The sequence below is a fragment of the Mytilus galloprovincialis genome, chromosome 7 (genome assembly GCF_965363235.1).
Source record: "Mytilus galloprovincialis chromosome 7, xbMytGall1.hap1.1, whole genome shotgun sequence".
Taxonomy (NCBI): Eukaryota; Metazoa; Mollusca; class Bivalvia; order Mytilida; family Mytilidae; genus Mytilus; species Mytilus galloprovincialis.
Window position 1 is genome coordinate 16,342,424 of NC_134844.1, and position 19,927 is coordinate 16,362,350.

General features: G+C 31.8%; 1 long non-coding RNA gene across 1 annotated transcript; it reads left to right on the top strand.

The window, feature by feature from the left end:
• The first annotated feature begins 7,709 nt into the window (after positions 1-7,709).
• On the top strand, positions 7,710-16,647 carry LOC143082416 (uncharacterized). The gene is made up of 2 exons (XR_012980385.1): positions 7,710-7,798; positions 8,838-16,647. It is a non-coding gene; the product is annotated as an uncharacterized LOC143082416 (long non-coding RNA).
• Positions 16,648-19,927: the final 3,280 nt, after the last annotated feature.

Consider the following 19,927-nt stretch of genomic DNA (forward strand, 5'->3'; position numbering starts at 1 on the left):
ACATGATCTATAAAACTAAGGGTACGAATAGCCGCTTCTAATATTTCAACACAATTTTCAAAATTTAATATTTTGATAGATTGTACCCGAGAAAAAAAGGAAAATTTCAAAACATACTTTGTTTTTTAATTAAACAAGGAAATTTTTTCGAGCGATAAATTTACGCTAACATGTTTAACCCCGTCACATTAAGAATGTATGCATGTGCCTGTCCCAAGTCAGGAGCCTGTAATTCAGTTGTTGTCCATTGTTTATGTGTAATATATTTGTTTTTCGTTCACTTTTTCATATTAATAAGGCCGTTAGTTTTCTCGTTTGAATAGTTTGACATTGTCATTTCGGGGCCTTTTATCGCTGACTATACAGAATGGGCTTTGCTCATTGCTGAAGGCCGTACGGTGATCTATAGTTGTTAATTCCTGGGTCATTTGGTCTCTTGTGGACAGTTGTCTCATTGGAAAGCATATCACATCTTCTTTTTTATACTTACGCACGGCTACACCAAATAGATATATTGTTAATGTTAAAGGTTCATCACAAAGAATTGAAATATATCGCCGTTATACACCATAATATCTACTATGAGTACAGACAGACTGATGCATTTAAGGCATGACAGGACCTAGATATATAAAACACTTCATTTGATTCCTACAATGTAATCTCCTTGAGGCAATCCACAGGTCTTAAATGTTCTCAATTACGATCGATGTTAGTATATCTACATATTCTATCTATAAGCGACCTCGAAATGACAATGTTCAACAATTCAAACGTGAAAACTAATGACTCTTTATAACCATAAAAACTGCTAATTTTCGTTTCCATTCTCCAACTTTAAATTGTATCAACCAAGTGTTATCAAACGTATGCATAATGCTAATTACCATATGATACAGATCAATCTTTAAATTAAGTGGCGTCATTTTTACCGTTCTTGAGTTATGGCCATTTATGCATGCTAATGGCTAAATTTTTCGTTTCCGTTTTCTTAAACTTTAATGTGCCTCAGCCAAATGTTATGAAACTTGTACACAATGCTTATTACCACAAATTACAGATCAAGTTTGAGTGTTGGTGGTGTCACTTTTACCGTTCTAGCTGTAGAGTGATGCCTGTTTATGAATGGAAAAAGTGCTTAATTGCGCGTTTCTGTTCTCGAACTTAACCAAAAAGTACATAATACTAATTACTACAATTAACAGATCAAGTACACACATTCGGTTAGCGTCACTTTCTTCTGTTATGTCTTCTGATATTTCCCTTAACTTTATATGATAAGCACGCGGAACCATCATCTGTTTTCAATGGACACGTTTCACATTTTATTTTGTTATATTTTTTTTTCGGATTTAAGTGTATGTTCATTTTTGCTGAACTATACATTATTGTTTCGGGGCTAACTTGGTACGATCTCTGGGATCGGAATTTTCTAGCTTTGTTAATGACCTTTTGGTAGCTTTGGGCTATTTGTTGCTATTGTCTTGACACAATCCCGTTTCCATTTTCCATTTTGAATAATTTAAAATACACACTTATGTGTGTCACTTGTTTTACTCACTTATTAAGCTGAAAACTCATTTCCGTTAATTTTACGTTTCAAACATGCTCGTGTTGCTTATTCTTTAGTTTTCTATGTTATGTCATGTGTTCTATTGTTCGTCTGTTTGTTTTCTTTCAATTTTAGCCTGGCGTTGTCAGTTTATTAACGATTTATGAGTTTGACTGTCCCTCTGGTATCGTTCGTCCCTCTTTTCCAATTAATTTGTAGCATGGACATCAATAACTCTTTCACTGGGATAATTTGTTTTCAAAATACCACATACATTTAACGCATAAATTCTGGTCCTTTTAGTATATATGCACTCTGGTGTATCTATGGCGTGGCTATATACCTTAACATCTCGTTATTGTGCTACATGTATTGTAAAAAAATGTATTCTTGTCTTTCATTTTTCGGCAGTTAATTTGCCTTATGCTACCACCCTAGCTTCGTGTCCATCCCACTGAATGGTGAAATTTGCTACATGTTTTGTGATTATCGAGCTGGATAATATGTTATCAATGAATAACTGGGCACTTTTTTCATACTTTCAATTCTGGAATACAAAATAGTATTTCCAGAAAAACATTAAATGATCGTCGAAGTACACAAAACCTTTGAATTTGCAAATAGGAAATACTGCTAAATAGAAATCCGTACGTAGTTTATTATCCCATGTGCTTTTGGCTAAGATGTCGAGGAACAATTCAGTGGCGGATCCAGAAATTTTCATAAGTGGGGGCCCACTGATTGACCTAAGAGGGGGCCCGCTCCAGTCACGCTTAAGTGATTCCCTATATAAGCAACCAAATGTTTTCCCCAAAAGGGGGGGGGGGCCGGGCCCCCTGCCCCCCCTAAATCCGCCTCTGCAATTGTATGAAATATTTTATCGCCGAAAATCTCTAATTACAAGTCGTTTACATTTCCCAAATTGCAAAAGGTTCAGGAATATTGTTCATGTACACTTAATCTCTATAATAGAGGACATAAAGTTATATATAGTAGTGTAATTAAGTTGACGGTAATTTTAACTTAACGAAACGTAAGTTAGTAAATATTCTGATGTTATAAAGTTAGTTTTGTTCATCATAATGTTCTTTTCATGTAAGAAGATTATGAGTATTTAATTGATCTCAATTAAAAGTATGCACATATAATTTCATTTCTTTTATTTTATATTATTCCGTTTATCAGTGACCTTGAAGTTGTTGTTGTTTTTATGTATGATAAAGATCCGAAAATCGACGTTGATGGGATGTCTTTGAGAAATGTGGACAACTCGTCCACTCGGACCGTCTTAGAAGACAACTTGGGCAGCTTGTCAGATTGACTTAGGCGTTCATTAAATGTTAGACTACATGTCTAGCGGAGCCATCAATCTTTCCTTTGTGCATTAAGGGGTATTTTAGGAGCCTAAAAAAGAGAGGGGTTTCCTGAAGAAACCTATGGGATTTTTTTTTCAATTTTCAAATGACTACTAGAACACACCCGCGAAATCGCGGGGAAATAGAGCGAATGTAAACTGTACAAAACATATACTGACTGGAGAATTTCAGGAGAGGTATCAAAAGTCAAAGGTACATAGGGACTGGGCACATTTTTTTGCCCTCCCCCTATTTTCCAAATACCCATTTTTATAACCTTCTGTTTTTCTGTACTCTATGAACATGCATATATAATTTAATTACTATACAGAGAATTCCAGGAGAGGCATCAAAGTCAAAGGTACTTACATATATATATATATATATATATATATATATAGTAAAGAGCCCCCCCCCCCCCCAGATAACCATTGGAATTTATAGTAAATTATAAAAAATACAGTTATTCATAGTAATTGTATGTAAGTATACAGAAATATATCTGCAGTGACCGCCGTTGATAGTAAACCATAGGCGGATCCCAAGGGGGCGGGGGGCTGAGGGCCCTTCCCTCCTTATTTCGTTGAAAAAAAAAATGTTGATTATATGGGGAATCACTGAAGCATTAGAGGACCCTCCTTTTATGTCAATCAGCGCCCCTCCCCCTTTTAGGTCAGTCAGTACCCCCTCCCTTATGAAATGTTCTCACGGGATCCGCCACTGTAAACAATTGGTAGTAAATAGCATAAATGATTCATTTCGTTTACCTCCCAAAATAACCAAAACTGAAACACGTCAAGCAAGGATAATACATGCTAGAACTCAAAATGATAGCAGAAAGCAAATTTATATACTTTATTCATAGTCTTTGTATGTTCTAAGTACAGAAAAACACAAACCGGAAGTCTAATCTGACTTAAAGTTTTGTCTAATGACGGGAAAATATCCGGACGCATTCTTTTTCGTTTTTATCCCAAAATAACCCAAACTGAATGATCATAAGAATGGATGACAAATGCGACTATACATGTTACCTATAGGACACAGCGGCATGATGATTAATTTATTGTGGAAGAAGGAGAAGCGACACACAAAATGAGGTCTTCTCGTTTAATAGTATAGATAATACTTGAAAACAATAAGTGATAGAAACCGGCGGACTTCAGTAATGATAACATGACTATAACTGCTTCAACACATCAAATAAAATATAGGGTGAGTCCATGGGGGTCATCTCATCCTCTTCAATTTTTAAATGTACTTTTATCTTGTAAATGGTCGCGATCCTCACCTCTAAACCATATATATGTTTGTATAGGACAATATAGCAAATCAAATGAAAATTTGGGGGAATCCCCAGCATCCCCACACACCCCTACTGTTTAAGAACTTGTAAACAGTCGAGATTCCTACCCGTACTGCATATATATTCTTGTATGGGACAATAAAACAAATCAAATGAAATATAGGTGAGTCCACAGGGGTCACCTCACCTCCTTCTTTTTGAAAACTTGTAAATAGCCGAGATCCTCACCCCTTAACCGTATATATCCATGTATGGGACAAGATAACAAATCAAATGAAATACAGAGAGAGTCCCTGTGGTCACCCCACCCCCTTTCATTTTAAAAACTTGTGAACGGTCGAGATCTCAAACCAACACCATTAATATTCTTGTATGGGACAATACAACAAATCAAATGAAATTGATGGAGAATCCATATGGGTCACCATACACCCATCTTTTTGAAAACTTGTAAATGATCGAGATCCCCACCCCTAAACCATATATAATCATGTATAGGGAAAGACAACAAATCAAATGAAATATAGGGGAGTCCCTGGGGTCACCCGATCCCCCCCTTCTATTTGAAAACTTGTAAACGGTCGAGATCCTCACCCTTCACCACATATATTCTGGTATGGGACAATAAACCAAATCAAACGAAAGATAGGTGGAGTCAATTGGGATCACCCCAATTACCTTTCTTTTTTGAAAACTTGTAATCGATTGAGATCCCCACCCCGAAAATATATATGTTTGTATAGAACAATAAACTGAATCAATTGAAATAAAGGGTTAATCCCCTGGGGTTTACTCCTTTCTTTTTGAAAACTTGTAAACGTAGAGATACCCACCCCTAAACCATATTTATTCCTGTTTGTCATTTCAGGAAGATTTGAATCACAAACAGGGTCAATCTCATAGGCGTCACAGATGTAATTCACTTTACTAGACCTAGCAAATTTGTACTGGACTTTGTCCAATGTAAGGTGACCATGGGAATGACGAATTATAGGAGCTCTGTTTGGAATACTTTGTAACAGCAACCTGTTAAAATTATGTCGTTAATGACAATATTAAAACAATATTTAAAAACGCGTTTACTTTATACGTAAGCCGCCTACCAAAAATAAAGGCAACATAAGTATACTGCTGTTCGAAATTCATAAATCTATAGAGAAAAAAACGAATTCAGGTTGCAAACTAAAACTGAGGGAAACGCATCAAATATAAGAGAGCTACGACACAACAGAAACAAAACATTAAAATGTAACGCACACAGAAACAACCAAAACCAATCACAACAATAATATGTGATGTCTTTTGAAGGCTATACACGTTATTGAAATTAAATAGTGACTAAAGGACTGACTAAAAAAATAACCTCTGAAAGCCCGAAATATGTTCAGTTAGACGTTTCGTAAACACGTATATCTTAGAATGGAAATCTCATATTTTTCATTTAAGGATATTGTTTAGCAGCTTGATTTGATTTTTAATAAGCCTCACGTTCAAGGAAAAAAATGCATAATCAAAACATATGAAATTTACAGTTCTGTTAAATCGATATGTAGGACCTGTAAAGATAATTCTACTTGGATATAAGATGAATAAAATGCCATTCAAATAAAAGTATGTATTTGTTGGATACAGAAAATTTTTCTTTTCGAAATTTGTCCACTGAGTTGCAATGAAAATTTAACGTGTTGAGACCTTTTCACTCTATGTACATTCCTCATCAACCTTAATATCCCTTTCTCGACTAACAGTTACTCTAGAGACATTTAACAGTCGTTTAAAAAGTTATCATCCTACATTTTTGCAAATCATAATATCGAAAGTTATTGTACAGCTTTCATATGCGCATTATTGTTATAGTTGTCTGCATTATTGGAAATATGTATTACCCCTCCCATATTTTTGATTTTTCATAGATTTTAATTTGGTCGCTATTCATTTGTATGTATCGAACTGGTAACATTCCCAAGTAATGTCTCTACAAGATGAAACACTTAGATCGGATCTAACAGCCAGTAGGTAAACATAACAAAATATCTATGGATATTATATATCTCCCCAAAAAAGGTGTGTTTTGGGAAACAGCTTTGTCACACAAAGTGCAATATGGTTACTTTGACAAATCTTGAAAAACACTTTTCTCACATGAATAGTTATCAGAATTATAGACTCAAAGAAATACTCCCATCCCTGTTCGTCTCTCTATCCGTCAGTCCGCTAAATCAGTTTTTAATACTTGTAATTTTCATGCGTGAAATATTGATTTGATATTTGGTTTATTGTTTTATCATGACAAGTTACAAGTCAAGTTCGATTTTCACGATTTTAGCTTTTCTCCTTGTTTAGGTACAGCCCTTTCCCTAGAATTGATTGTTGATGAAATACCTAGTAACAGCTGGACTTCTGTTCAAAGGGAAATAAATCATTTTGTCACTTTCCCTAGAATTAAATTTTTGATGAAATAGTTATAAATTACAAGAGTTCAGTTTAAAGGGAAATAACTCATTTTTTAAATATTGTATTAAGATAAATGACGTTTATGATTTTTTTTACTTTTCTTCAGTTAATTGTTTGAAGAATTTGGTGGTAGGTTTGTTTGTTATTTTATGTAGTTTTCACCATATCAAGTTATAGGTCAAGTTAGAATTTCGTTCCAATACTATGAATTTTCAACCGGTAGTGGACTATGTATTGCCATTTAATACTCACAGAATGCTTGCTAATGTCAGATTACCCTATTTGTGTTTTGACATGAAATGCCTAAAACCTATTCGTTGAAAGAAATCAGTTTTCGTGTAGAAAAATTGTGTGGTAGGTTTGTTTGTTATTAAGTATGAATTTTATTCAGAATGCTTAATAAATATATTGTTTATGAGGTGAACTACTTAACACTTGGCTAATATTGTGCATTGATTAATTCAATAATTTAATTTTTGTATATTATATGCTGAATCTAACTGTGTTTCTAAAATTTGATATTCTTTGACAACCTTCTTTTTGCGCTATTTAATCACTATCAAAATTCAGAGCTGTATCAAGCTTTTATTTGAAGTCCATACTTGCTACCTCTGCTGTCGTATCAAGCTTCGCCTAGCGAAGCATTTTATCATTGTTGTTGTCTATAGCTATATCATTGAAACTATCACAGATAGTTCGAAATTTCTAATCGGAAAAAAATTTCAGGAAGACAAGATTTACAGATAAGTTAAAAATTGCTGTAGTTGTTATTAGAAAAAAGTATAAAAAATATAGAGCTCCATGGCAAAGTAAAAAAAAAGTAAAGGCAAAAAAAAATCCACTGTACATTTTCCTGAAGATATTTGACAGTCGTTTAAAGTTAACATTTTAAATTGGTATTTTTATGAAATTTACTATTCGGTAAGTTTCAGCATAAAAAAAAATGTACAGCAGACTTTTTTATAATCTTTGTTTGAATATCTGCATATTATGTTTCTTTTATTAACGTTGTCGTTATCACATATGTATTGTTTTCAGTAGATAGTGCGCTCTTCCCAGACACATATAGTTTAGGAAATTATGGTGGCGTCAAAAAAGAGTCATTACTACGTGATACACATGAAACTGCAGGTAATGCATTGCTCCTGAACTAATAAGTACCTCGAGTGTCAGTCATAGGTGCCTCAATTCACTATAAATTTGAGGATCTGATTTAAATAAATATTTTTTAGGAGAAGGTTGGAAGGTGTTAAAAAATCAGTTTCATCATTCAATTGTGTGATATATTGATTTCACCTAATAAATTTAGATTTAAATATTTCTGCATTTGTTCATATGTTGATTGACATTCTATGTACGTTGTCTTATACTCTGTAAGTCTGCAAGAATTTCACTTTCACTCTCAGTTCATGGTACAAACAAAGTCATATACAACTTTAAAGTTTACTTTTTCATACAACATGTACAATGTCTTGGTTTAGTTTTCTTTTTATACTGTTCAAAATCATACTTAGTTTGGCCTTTTCAACTTTGTTTTATTTGAGTGTTACTGGTGAGTCTTTTTTAGACAAAATAAGCGTTTGACGTACAATTTATAATCTTGGTATTGATGATGTTTCTTTCGTATTTGACTAACATTCACATAGTTGATTTATAACATACTAAAATACATACTTAAATACAGCGCCCTAGATTACTCAACCAACTAAGCGTTGTTAAGTAAAGCTTTCGGTAGTCGAGCCATTCCTCGTTACTAAATCAAGGACTTTAAAAGGTAAAAAGTAAAAACAAAATAACCCATATCTGCAAATGCAAATTTACAGATCTTCTATTGTTGGGATAAATTTAAGACGAAATATATCAATATTAGCCTTGTTTTTGTTGGATTATTTTGTTGATACGGAAACTATTCAAAGCGAGTGAGTTCAATATCCGTAGGCACGTTATGCAGATCCTGAATCTCTAATTTCATCCTCAGATGTTAGGATAATTCAAATCGACCATGTTATGTATTCTTTTTTTAGACTTAACTATTTTATAAAGGCTTAGCTTTACGAGGTACCTGTATGTACTTTTTGGTTCTTGATAATAAATGCACAGATAAACTTTGTGATTGTTAAATGGTATGGTAATAGATAGTCGTAATATATCCCATGCAATAATTTTGTAGATTTAACAGAGAAAAAACAACTTTCATCAGCTACATGCATAGTCAAAGAAGACACAAACGCTGGAATAGATTCTAATAGTAAGACCAACGGATCTGCAGGTGCTATATAGATCCAGAATTTATAAGTTGCTTAAATGTTATTCATCAGTGCCAACATTTCACAGAAGCATGTTTCCCTTTCACCTTGAGGGGGAAATATAGATTCACATTCCACTGAGTAAAGGACAAACATTTGTAACAAAAAATTGGCAGCATACATAATCTTAGTAGAAAATTGTCAGATAAAATAATTGCGTCATATCTTCAAACTATGTATTTTTTCCAACATGTACTTAACTGAATGGCGGTTAAAACGCTGTTACATTGAAATATTACATGTTAAAATGAAAAACAAAAGATATATTTAGACTTGCATTTTCTTTCGATTACGCTGTTTTAAACAAAATGTCACACCTATTTATTGTTTACCAACGCGCCAAAGTGCAGTTGTGAAACAAAGTACGATGAACAATAGTCGTTAGTTTCAAATATGTGTCAATTGGTGTCTTGTGGAGAACTTTCTCATGGACAATCATACCACATCTTCTTTTTTTACATTTACAAGTTTAAACTAACTAAAAAACGTTTTAACTAATAAGGATCCTAATTTAATTTAAAGATACTGATATTTTCAACGTTCAGGCGTTTACTTCACACAACTCGAACGAATTTTAGAAAGGAAACAAAGTAAAGATCAGATTTATTTGATAGTAAAATCAATTTGCATAAGCTAACATGTTTCATGTAATAAAAGTCATAATTTCGAAGAAAAGTAAAGATCTTGTATAACTATGGGTGCCTATCGAAATAGATATGTTTGTTGTGATCCATTTGACATATGCATTTTTTTTGTAAATTCATGACAATCGTATGATGTAATTTTTTATTGTCTGCCAATTTTTTGGTGATTTTGTTGTTCTATTTTTGCTTTTAAATATAATTATTTAATGAATAAGTGTAAATAAATTCGAGTTTGTTAAACTGATTAGTACATATACTTGTTCACATCCCTGATGATATTTCATGTATGCTTAAAAATGAATTTAATATCTATTTTTAATATTATACATGTTACGTACTTTTTATAGAATTATTTACTTTAAGTGATTTAAATGTTGTTGTTTCTTAAGATTTTGATCTGAAATTAGTGAAATAACGAGGTCAGGCCCAAATTAGATTGTACTTTGGCGAATAGTTGGCCCACTTTTGACCAAAAAAAACTGAAAAGTTTATCTAATCTAATGTGTTCAAAACGGCTATTTTGATTCTGACTCCTAAGTTATCAATCAACTGTTAATCGAGATCTTCCTTTTTTTTTGTGTTCCATATGACATGTGTCTTTTTTTGTACAAATATGGTAATTCATGACAAATGTAAGATGTCAATTTTTCATTGCCTGCGAATTTCGGGCTAAAATTGTTGTTTTAGTGGATAAAGTTTTTTTTTAACTTACATTGTTTATTGATTTAGTGTAAATAGATGCGAGTTGGGTGATCTGATTTATTTTATATACGTGTTCGTATTTTTTTACTTCAATGATGTTTTTTTTTTATTGTTTCAAAATTATAAATTGCACATCTATTATGCATTTTATCAATGTAACATACTTTTTGATTAATAATTTAAATGATTAAACGGTTATCGTGTTATAATATTTTGATCTGAAATAACTTAATTGTTTTTAAGCGTTGAATTTCAGAAAAAGTTTTCGCTTTGTGTTTACTTATCATACATAACATTCTATTCCTTCTTGACTTTCGAATATTCACTTTTGAGCGTTCCTGTTGAAGGTAAATCCAGAAAAAACTCTTCGGACGCATAGACTTTATAACGTGTTGTTTTCAGTTGTGTCCGTACACGGTCGATACCTCTGACTGTGGACTATCATTCCCCGAGGGTATCATCAGCTGAGAAGTCAGTACGTTGGTACTGATTTGATTTATAAAAGAAATTCTAAAATTTTTCGTTAATAAATTTTGAAATTTTAAGAATCTTAGGTTTCATTTTCATCATGAAAAGTTGACCTTAAATAAATTTTGGGTTATTTTTTTCTCTTTTCATAGAGCTCTTCAACCGGTTACATAGTAGGTATTTTAAATTCATTTATCAAATTTTATTAGTACTTCCGGCTTCTTGGACTGAATTTTAAGAAATAAATGTAATTGTAAACTTCGATTTCCATTAATTGAATAATGTTTAATATTTCAAACAACTTTATTGTTAAATAGCTGTCAATCAACGATTGTGGTTTCTAGAAAGGAACGTCGACATTGTCGTCATGTGATACCTTTATTGAAATGTGAAATCAGTGAAATTGCCAACTATTGGTTTATGAATCACCTTCAGCCGTCACAAAATTAACTAAGACGAACTTGACTGTTCACTTATACTAGTACTTTTATAAGCTTTGTTTTCAATCCTCTACTTGCGTGCGTGGAATCTGTATTATACTTTTACAACGGAATGTTGATTGGTTACATGAAGACACTGTTCGCTTACAAGCTGTAGTATACACTGCTATATAGGTTTGCAATTTATGTGAAAATAGACCCCGTATGTGTCGTTTTAATATTTGGTATTGTTTAAATATCTAGTGTCACGACTTTCTACTGGTGATTAAACTATATCATTTCATTTAGTTATAAAAATATTGACAAATGTCTTATATTGACAAATGTGTTGTGTCGTTGTTCACCTCTTATGTTTGGTGCGTTTCCCTCAGTTCTAGTTTGTTACCCCGATTTTGTTTTTTGTCCATGGATTTATGAGTTTGAACAGCGGTTTACTACTGGTGCCTTTATTTATTCCTCATAATACATCTCATAATACATTGTTGGTAGTTGTAATGTGTAAATAATTATTTATAACGTTAAGGTGGTACCAAACACTTTCACTAAAATTAATTTGGCTCGTTTAATTTTCTTAAAATATTTACTTTGACCCTTTAACAAAAATACAAAATTTTCAAAAATTTTGAACCAATCGTTTTGTCAGAAAAATTTCACTGGTTATATAGCAGTTTGACAAACACCAATTTTGATCATTGAGAAGCTTAATATTCCTATTACAACACAACGTAATTAAAACGTTTAGCTGACTTTACAGAGTTATCTCCCTGTAGTGTTAGGTACCACCTTAAGGAATTATAACTAACATATTTTTGTTTATTTAGTATATATTTAAGGTGTTAAAAATGTGTTCAAGTACTCGTACTTATACCGTCAATATTTTAATGAAAAATCATTGGTGAAAATGAACCATGACTTAAATCTCTTTTATTGAGTAAAAATGAAGTGTTTAATTTGTTTAGGTACTGGTGGTTGTACAGTCTATATTTAAATACAATATGCATTAGTATTGAGTATTAAAGTGGTAAAATGTGTTTAAGTTCTTAGGCGTAAAAAGCATAGGTGTTAATGTATCACGACCACACAATTGTTTTATTTAGTACGAATTGAAATATGTGTTCAACACGTTCAATTTATAGTGTTTAAACCTGCAATATGATAAAAATGTCTTTTTTATTGCGTAAAAAAGAAGTTTTTAAAAAGTGTTCAAGTAAGTTTAAATTCATTTGCCAAGTGTTCATGTAGAGTGATTTTTTTAAAATGTTTTAGTAGCGGTGCTTCAACATTTTATGCAATGAGCATTGCTGGTAATGAATCATGACAAAACATCTGCTTTATTTGGTATAAATATGAAAGTCTTAAAAATGTGTTCAACATGTTCAAGTATGGAGCTAAACCTTCTATATTTGTTATGCAAGAATCTTTGATGTAAATAAAGTTTGCTAAAATATCTACTTCATTTGGTAAAAAGTGAAAATTGAAAATATGTGTTCAAGTAAAAAAAATTTTTTTAAATGTGTTCAAGTACAAAATGAAGTATACTATTAACAAAGTTTTAAAATGTGTTCAAGTAGAGGTGCTTCAACATGTTATGCTGTTATGCAATGCGCATTGATGTTAATGCATCATGACAAAACTTCTGTTTTATTTAGTAACAATATAAGTCTTAAAAATGTGTTCAACATGTTTAAGTATTGGGCTTATACCTTCAATATTTTAATTCAATATGTATTGATGTAAATGACATAAGGAATTTCTAATTCATTGGGTAAAAAATGAAATTTGTTCAAATAAACTAAAAAACATTTAAAATGCGTCCAAGTAGTAGTGCCTCAACATGTTATGCAATTAGCATTGCTGTTAATGAATCATGACAAAATATCTGGTTTTATTTAGTATAAATATGAAAGTCTGAAAGTTGAAAACTGAATGATAACTTAAACCTGTTTTTTTAGGACAAAATGTAAGATGTTCATGATTAAAGTTGGTACTTGAGCTCATACCTGCTAAACGTTAATGCAGTTCTCATAATTAGTGTTAAAATAAATCATGACTAACATTTTTTTCATTTAGTAAAATTCAAATTGTTAAAAATGTTTTCAAGTTGTAATACATATAACTTTAATATTTGTATGCCATTAGCATTTGATGATAACGAATCATGGCTTAATGACTAACCATCTGTTTAATTTAGTTTATATTTAAAAAAAAATGTATTCAGATACATGTGCTTATAACTTAAATATTTTTCTGTAACAAACATTGGTGTTTATAAATCAAAGCTGTTTTATTTAGTTAGCAGTGAAAGTATTTAAAATGCTTATACCTTTAATATATCAATATAAAGTATGTACGCACTAATCATTGATGTTTATTATGTTTCATTAGAAATCGCTTTCAGTTATTAACAAAATGAAGTTTAAAAACCGTGTTCAAGAAATGGTGATAATTATTTCATGACTTAACAGCTGTTTTATTTGGTACAAATTGAAATATGTGTTCAAGTAGCGGTGCTTCAATATTTGCATGCAATACGCATTGGTGTTAATGAATCATGAATAAACATATATCTTATTAAGTAAATATATAAAGTGCTAACCATGTGTTCAATTTCGAAGACTTATACCTTCAATAGTTTTATGCAATAAGCATTGGTGTTTTTGAATCATGACCAAACATTTTATTGTTTAATACACATTGAAAATGTTGATCGACATGTTCAAGTTGTAGTGCATATGCCTTCAATATGTTTATACAATAAGCATTGATGGTAATGTTTCATGACATCTGTTTATGTTGTAAAAATTTAAATTGCTAAAATAGTGTTCAACTAGTGGTGCTTATAATTTTTTATACGACCGCAAAAATTTTAATTTTTCGTCGTATATTGCTATCACGTTGGCGTCGTCGTCATCCTGCGTCGTCGTCCTGCGTCGTCGTCCTTCGTCGTCGTCGTCCGAATACTTTTAGTTTTCGCACTCTAACTTTAGTAAAAGTGAATAGAAATCTATGAAATTTTAACACAAGGTTTATGACCACAAAAAGAAGGTTGGGATTGGTTTTGGGAGTTTTGATCTCAACATTTTAGGAATTAGGGGCCAAAAAGGGCCCAAATAAGCATTTTCTTGGTTTTCGCACTATAACTTTAGTTTAAGTAAATAGAAATTTATGAAATTTTGACACAAGGTTTATGACCACAAAAGGAAGGTTGGGATTGGATTTGGGAGTTTTGATCCCAACAGTTTAGGAATTAGGGGCCAAAAAAGGGCCCAAATAAGCATTATTCTTGGTTTTCGCACAATAACTTTAGTATAAGTAAATAGAAATCAATGAAATTTAAACACAAGGTTTATGACCATAAAAGGAAGGTTGTGATTGATTTTGGGAGTTTTGATCTAAACAGTTTAGGAATAAGGGGCCCAAAGGGTCCAAAATTAAACTTTGTATGATTTCATCAAAAATTGAATAATTGGGGTTCTTTGATATGCCGAATCTAACTGTGTATGTAGATTCTTAATTTTTGGTCCCGTTTTCAAATTGGTCTTCATTAAGGTCCAAAGGGTCCAAAATTAAACTTTGTTTGATTTTGACAAAAATTGAATCCTTGGGGTTCTTTGATATGCTGAATCTAAAAATGTACTTAGATTTTTGATTATTCGCCCAGTTTTCAAGTTGGTCCAAATCGGGATCCAAAATTAAACTTTGTTTGATTTCATCAAAAATTGAATAATTGGGGTTCTTTGATATGCCGATTCTAACTGTGTATGTAGATTCTTAATTTTTGGTCTCGTTTTCAAATTGGTCAACATAAAGGTCCAAAGGGTCCAAAATTAAACTTAGTTTGATTTTAACAAAAATTGAATTCTTGGGCTTCTTTAATATGCTGAATCTAAACATGTACTTAGATTTTTTATTATGGGCCGAGTTTTCAAGTTGGTCCAAATCAGGATCCAAAATTATTATATTAAGTATTGTGCAATAGCAAGAAATTTTCAATTGCAGAGAATTCAGCAATAGCAAGAAATCTTCAATTGCACAGTATTGTGCAATAGCAAGAAATTTTCAATTACTCAGTATTGAGCAATAGCAAGAAATCTTCAATTGCACAGTATTGTGCAATAGCAAATATTTTCAATTGCACAGTATTGCGCAATAGCAAGAAATATCTAATTGCACAATATTGTGCAATAGCAAGAAATTTTCAATTGATTGGAGTTATCTTTCTTTGTCCAGAATAGAAGTTGAATCAACTTAAATCATTATTTTATACAATATACAATGTATATTCACTTTTACTACCAACTGATAAGTTAAAACAATCTTTACCATTCAGTGATAACAAGCACTTTTTTACATTTTAATATTTTATGGTGTATTTAAATGAGTAGTTATTGCTATTTCTTCGATTTTTATGAGAGGATTAATATTCAACAGCATAGTGAATTGCTCAAAGGCAAAACAAACATTTTAAGTTCATTAGACCACATTCATTCTGTGTCAGAAACCTATGCTGTGTCAACTATTTAATCACAGTCCAAATTTAGAGCTGAATCCAGCTTGAAAGTTGTGTCCATACTTGCCCCAACCGTTCAGGGTTCAACCTCTGCGGTCGTATAAAGCTGCGCCCTGGTTATAATTTAAAATTTTATGCAATAAGCATTGGTGTTAATGAATGATGATTTAAACCTGTTTTTATTTATAAAAAATGTCAAGTGTTCAGAATTTCAGTGGATACTTGTGCTTATATCTACTAAATCGTAATGCAATACACGTTAGTTGTAATGATACATGACTAGCATTCTTTTCCATTTAGTCAAAATTGTATATGCTAAAAGTATTTTTAAGTTGTGATGCATATAATTATTTCTTGTCTAACATAGCCTCTGTATAATTTAAATTATATTTAAAGTATTTAAAGTATCTAAAAGAGGGACGAAAGATACCAGAGGGACAGTCAAACACATTAATCGAAAATAAACTGACAAGGCCATGGCTAAAAATGAAAAAGACAATCAGACAAACAATAGCACACATGACACAACATAGAAAACTTAAGAATAAGCAACACGAACCCCACCAAAAACTAGGGGTGATCGCAGGTGCTCCGGAAGGGTAAGCAGATCCTGCTCCACATGTAAAATGTATTTAGATAAGGGTAATTTAACTTCAATATATGTATGCAACAATCATTTATGTTTATAAATCATGACGTACTTCACAGCTGTTTTATTAAAGTGAAAATGAAAAGTATTTAATATGCTTAAACCTTTGATATCATAATATTATAATATTTTTATTCAATAAGCATTCATGTTAATGAATGATAACGAAAACATGTTTTATATTGTGTTTTTCATATAATTATGCTATGATCACTAACCGGTGTGTAAAATTACATGTGCAATAAATATTGATCAAAAACATATTTTTATTTTCTTTTGTGTTACGTATAAATATTTGTAGCATATGATCCCTAATTACGGCCATTTCTTTTTATCTTTCTTTACCTTCACCTGTGTGTAGTATGGTTGTCCTAGTTATTCATTAACTACAATATAGTAATAGTATACCAATATAGATACCAATGTTGATTACAATAGTTTTCTCATAAATTACTCAAACTCCCAGCGACATATGTCAACGTGAAGGTTTTCGATCGTTCGCCCGTTTGTAACACATTGCTACACTATAACATTAGTATGCTGTACATCTTACGTACTGTTGTATGATTGTTTTTCATTATGTGCAATCGACCAAACAGTACAGCCGTTTAATTTGAAAACTTATTCAGAAGTTATAATATTTTGATAATTCGTTAAGTTAGAAAAATAAACACTACAGTTCTGATATCATATGTTCTTAAGCTTTTTGTGACGTTGTTTGTAACTCTGTGAAGTTAATAAATCCTCATAATTTTGATCTGATAAACAATTAGAGATAAAAACGATACAGTATCAATACTTTTAAAGACTTACTAGTCCGATACATTGTATTCCTCGTAAATATAATCCGGTGTTTACCTTGAACTTTGAAAATATTTCGGGCGCCATTGCGAATTGGTTGATCGCAAGCAGTTTTATTGTGACTTCATTTTGTTGTTGTATCCGTTCTTTATTTTCGTTGGGACTGTCATTTATCTTTTTTGAAAAATCATTATGTTAAATTTAACTGACCAATATTTTAAAGAATAGTGGTCCTCATTCTTACAAATATTGGACAGCTGACAGGCAGCAAAATAGATTCCTCCTGATAAATGATATTTCAAGGTCTGACAAACTCCATAAATTTACCAATTATTTGTTTTCTCTATTCTGCAAAAAATTCAACGACAGAACAAATGAAAATTACACAAAACAATTGTATGAAGGTCACAATACAATAATTTCTTCACTCATCAGGTCGGTTCCTGAAAACTAATCCTTTTCTATGTAGCAACAAATATTGGAAGATGCTTTAATTAATAACAAATATATACTGCCAGATTGAATATATACTTATCTCACAACCACTTTGCTCATGTTTTGTATTGTCTCCATTAGCAGCAATAAGGTTGACAAATCGTTGGAAGTTTCCTTTTAATGGTTTTAGGTAAATTATTTTTGCACAATATTTTTAATATCCTCGTCTATAGATAAAACAATAGATCTCTAGTGTATGTACCACTTTTTGTCTAACATCAATTTTAGCTGCATGAATTAAGAAAAGATAATAATGCAGTTTACGCATGATAGATCATACCTCAATACGAGAAATTAGAAGAAAATCGTTCATCTAAAATAATGTTTTACCAAATGTTGATGTGCAAGCCTCAGAGTGTTTCTTGGACGAAATAGCTAATCACGATTTGTTTTTACAATCTACACTTCCCACTGTGAACAAAGTACAAATCGAGAATTCGCTTCATTAGATGTGCAACAACAGACTTTAAAATATTCATTTGTTAACGCAGAAATATTTTTTTGAATTTTGAAATCCGATATTATTTCTGTAAAAATATAACACAAAACTGCGCGTATCAAGGACGATGAATGTAAAAACCATAGAGAAAAAGGAATACATTACCGCAGGGTTAAGAAATCAATATTCTGTCATATTCGCCCTTTAAATTTGTTCTAAGTGATCGTGTTTTCTCAGTTCTTTTTTTTTTTAGCTCACCTGACCTGAAAGGCCAAGTGAGCTTTTCTCATCACTTGGCGTCCGTCGTCCGGCGTCCGTCGTCCGTAAACTTTTACAAAAATCTTCTCCTCTGAAACTACTGGGTTAAATTCAACCAAACTTGGCCAAAGTCTTCCTTTGGGTATCTAGTTTAAAAAATGTGTCCGATGGTTTGTGGCCGCCATGGCTAAAAATAGAACACAGGGGTAAAATGTATATTTTGTCTTATATCTTTCAAACCAAAGCATTTAGAGCAAATCTGACTATATTAAATTTGTTGATCAGGTCAAAATCTATCTGCCCTGAAATTTTCAGACGAATCGGACAACCTGTTGTTGGGTTGCTGCCCCTGAATAAGTAATTTTAAGGAAATTATGCAGTTTTTGGTTATTATCTTGAATACTATTATTGATAGAGATAAACTGTAAACAGCAATAATGTTCAGCAATATAAGACCTACAAATAGGTCAACATGACCAAAATTGTCAGTCAACCCCTTAAGGAGTTATTGCTTTTTATAGTCAATTTTAACAACTTTTTCGTCATTTTTTGTAACTTGTACAAAAATGTTCTTCTCTGAAACAACAGGGCCAAATTTAAACTAACTTGGCCACAATCATAATTGTGGTATATAGTTTTAAAAATGTGTCCGATGACCCCACCTACCAAACAAAATGCCCGACATGGCTAAAATTGGAACATAGTGGTAAAATGCAGTGTTTGCTTTATATCTTTAACACAAAGACATTTAGGGCAAATCTTTCAAGATTTAAATATCCATCAGAATAAGATCTATCCCCCTTTCAGATGAATCCTAAAACCCGTTGTTGGGTTGCTGCCCTAAAATTGGAAATTTAAAGGAAATGTTGCAGTTTTTGGTTATTATCTTGAATACTATTATAGATAGAGATAAACTGTAAACAGCAATATTGTTCAGCAAAGTTAGATATACAAATAAGTCAACATAACCAAAATTGTCAGAGAACCCCTTAAGGAGTTATTGTCCTTTATAGTCAATATTGAACAACTTTTTCGTCATTTTTGTAACTTGTACAAAAATCTTCTTTTCTAAAACTATGGGCCAAATTTAACTAAACTTGGCCACAATCATTTCTAGAGTATCTATTTTAAAAAGTGTCTAATGACCCCGCCTACCAACCAAGATGGCGGACATTAGTAAATACAGTAACAGGTGAGCGACACAGGCTCTTGAGAACGTCTAGTTTTACTTGAATCATTATACAAGTAGGTGCTAGATTAAATTTTATAAAATAAAGATGTACAAAATAAAATGTACAGAATGGAATAAGAATTAGAAAACTATTGATCCAAGTTGATGAACTCAATTTTGACAATTGTATGGCTTTGAACAATGAGAAAAAATCCATACCGTATAGTCAACTATACATGGCCCTTGTGTTTGTTAAATAAATATTTTGCCAGTGTGTTAATGTATTATATGAATTGAACATAAAACCGTGTCCTGCATTGTGAAGAATGAAACAGGGGGAGTTATTAACAAAAATATATTTTTACTATATATAACGT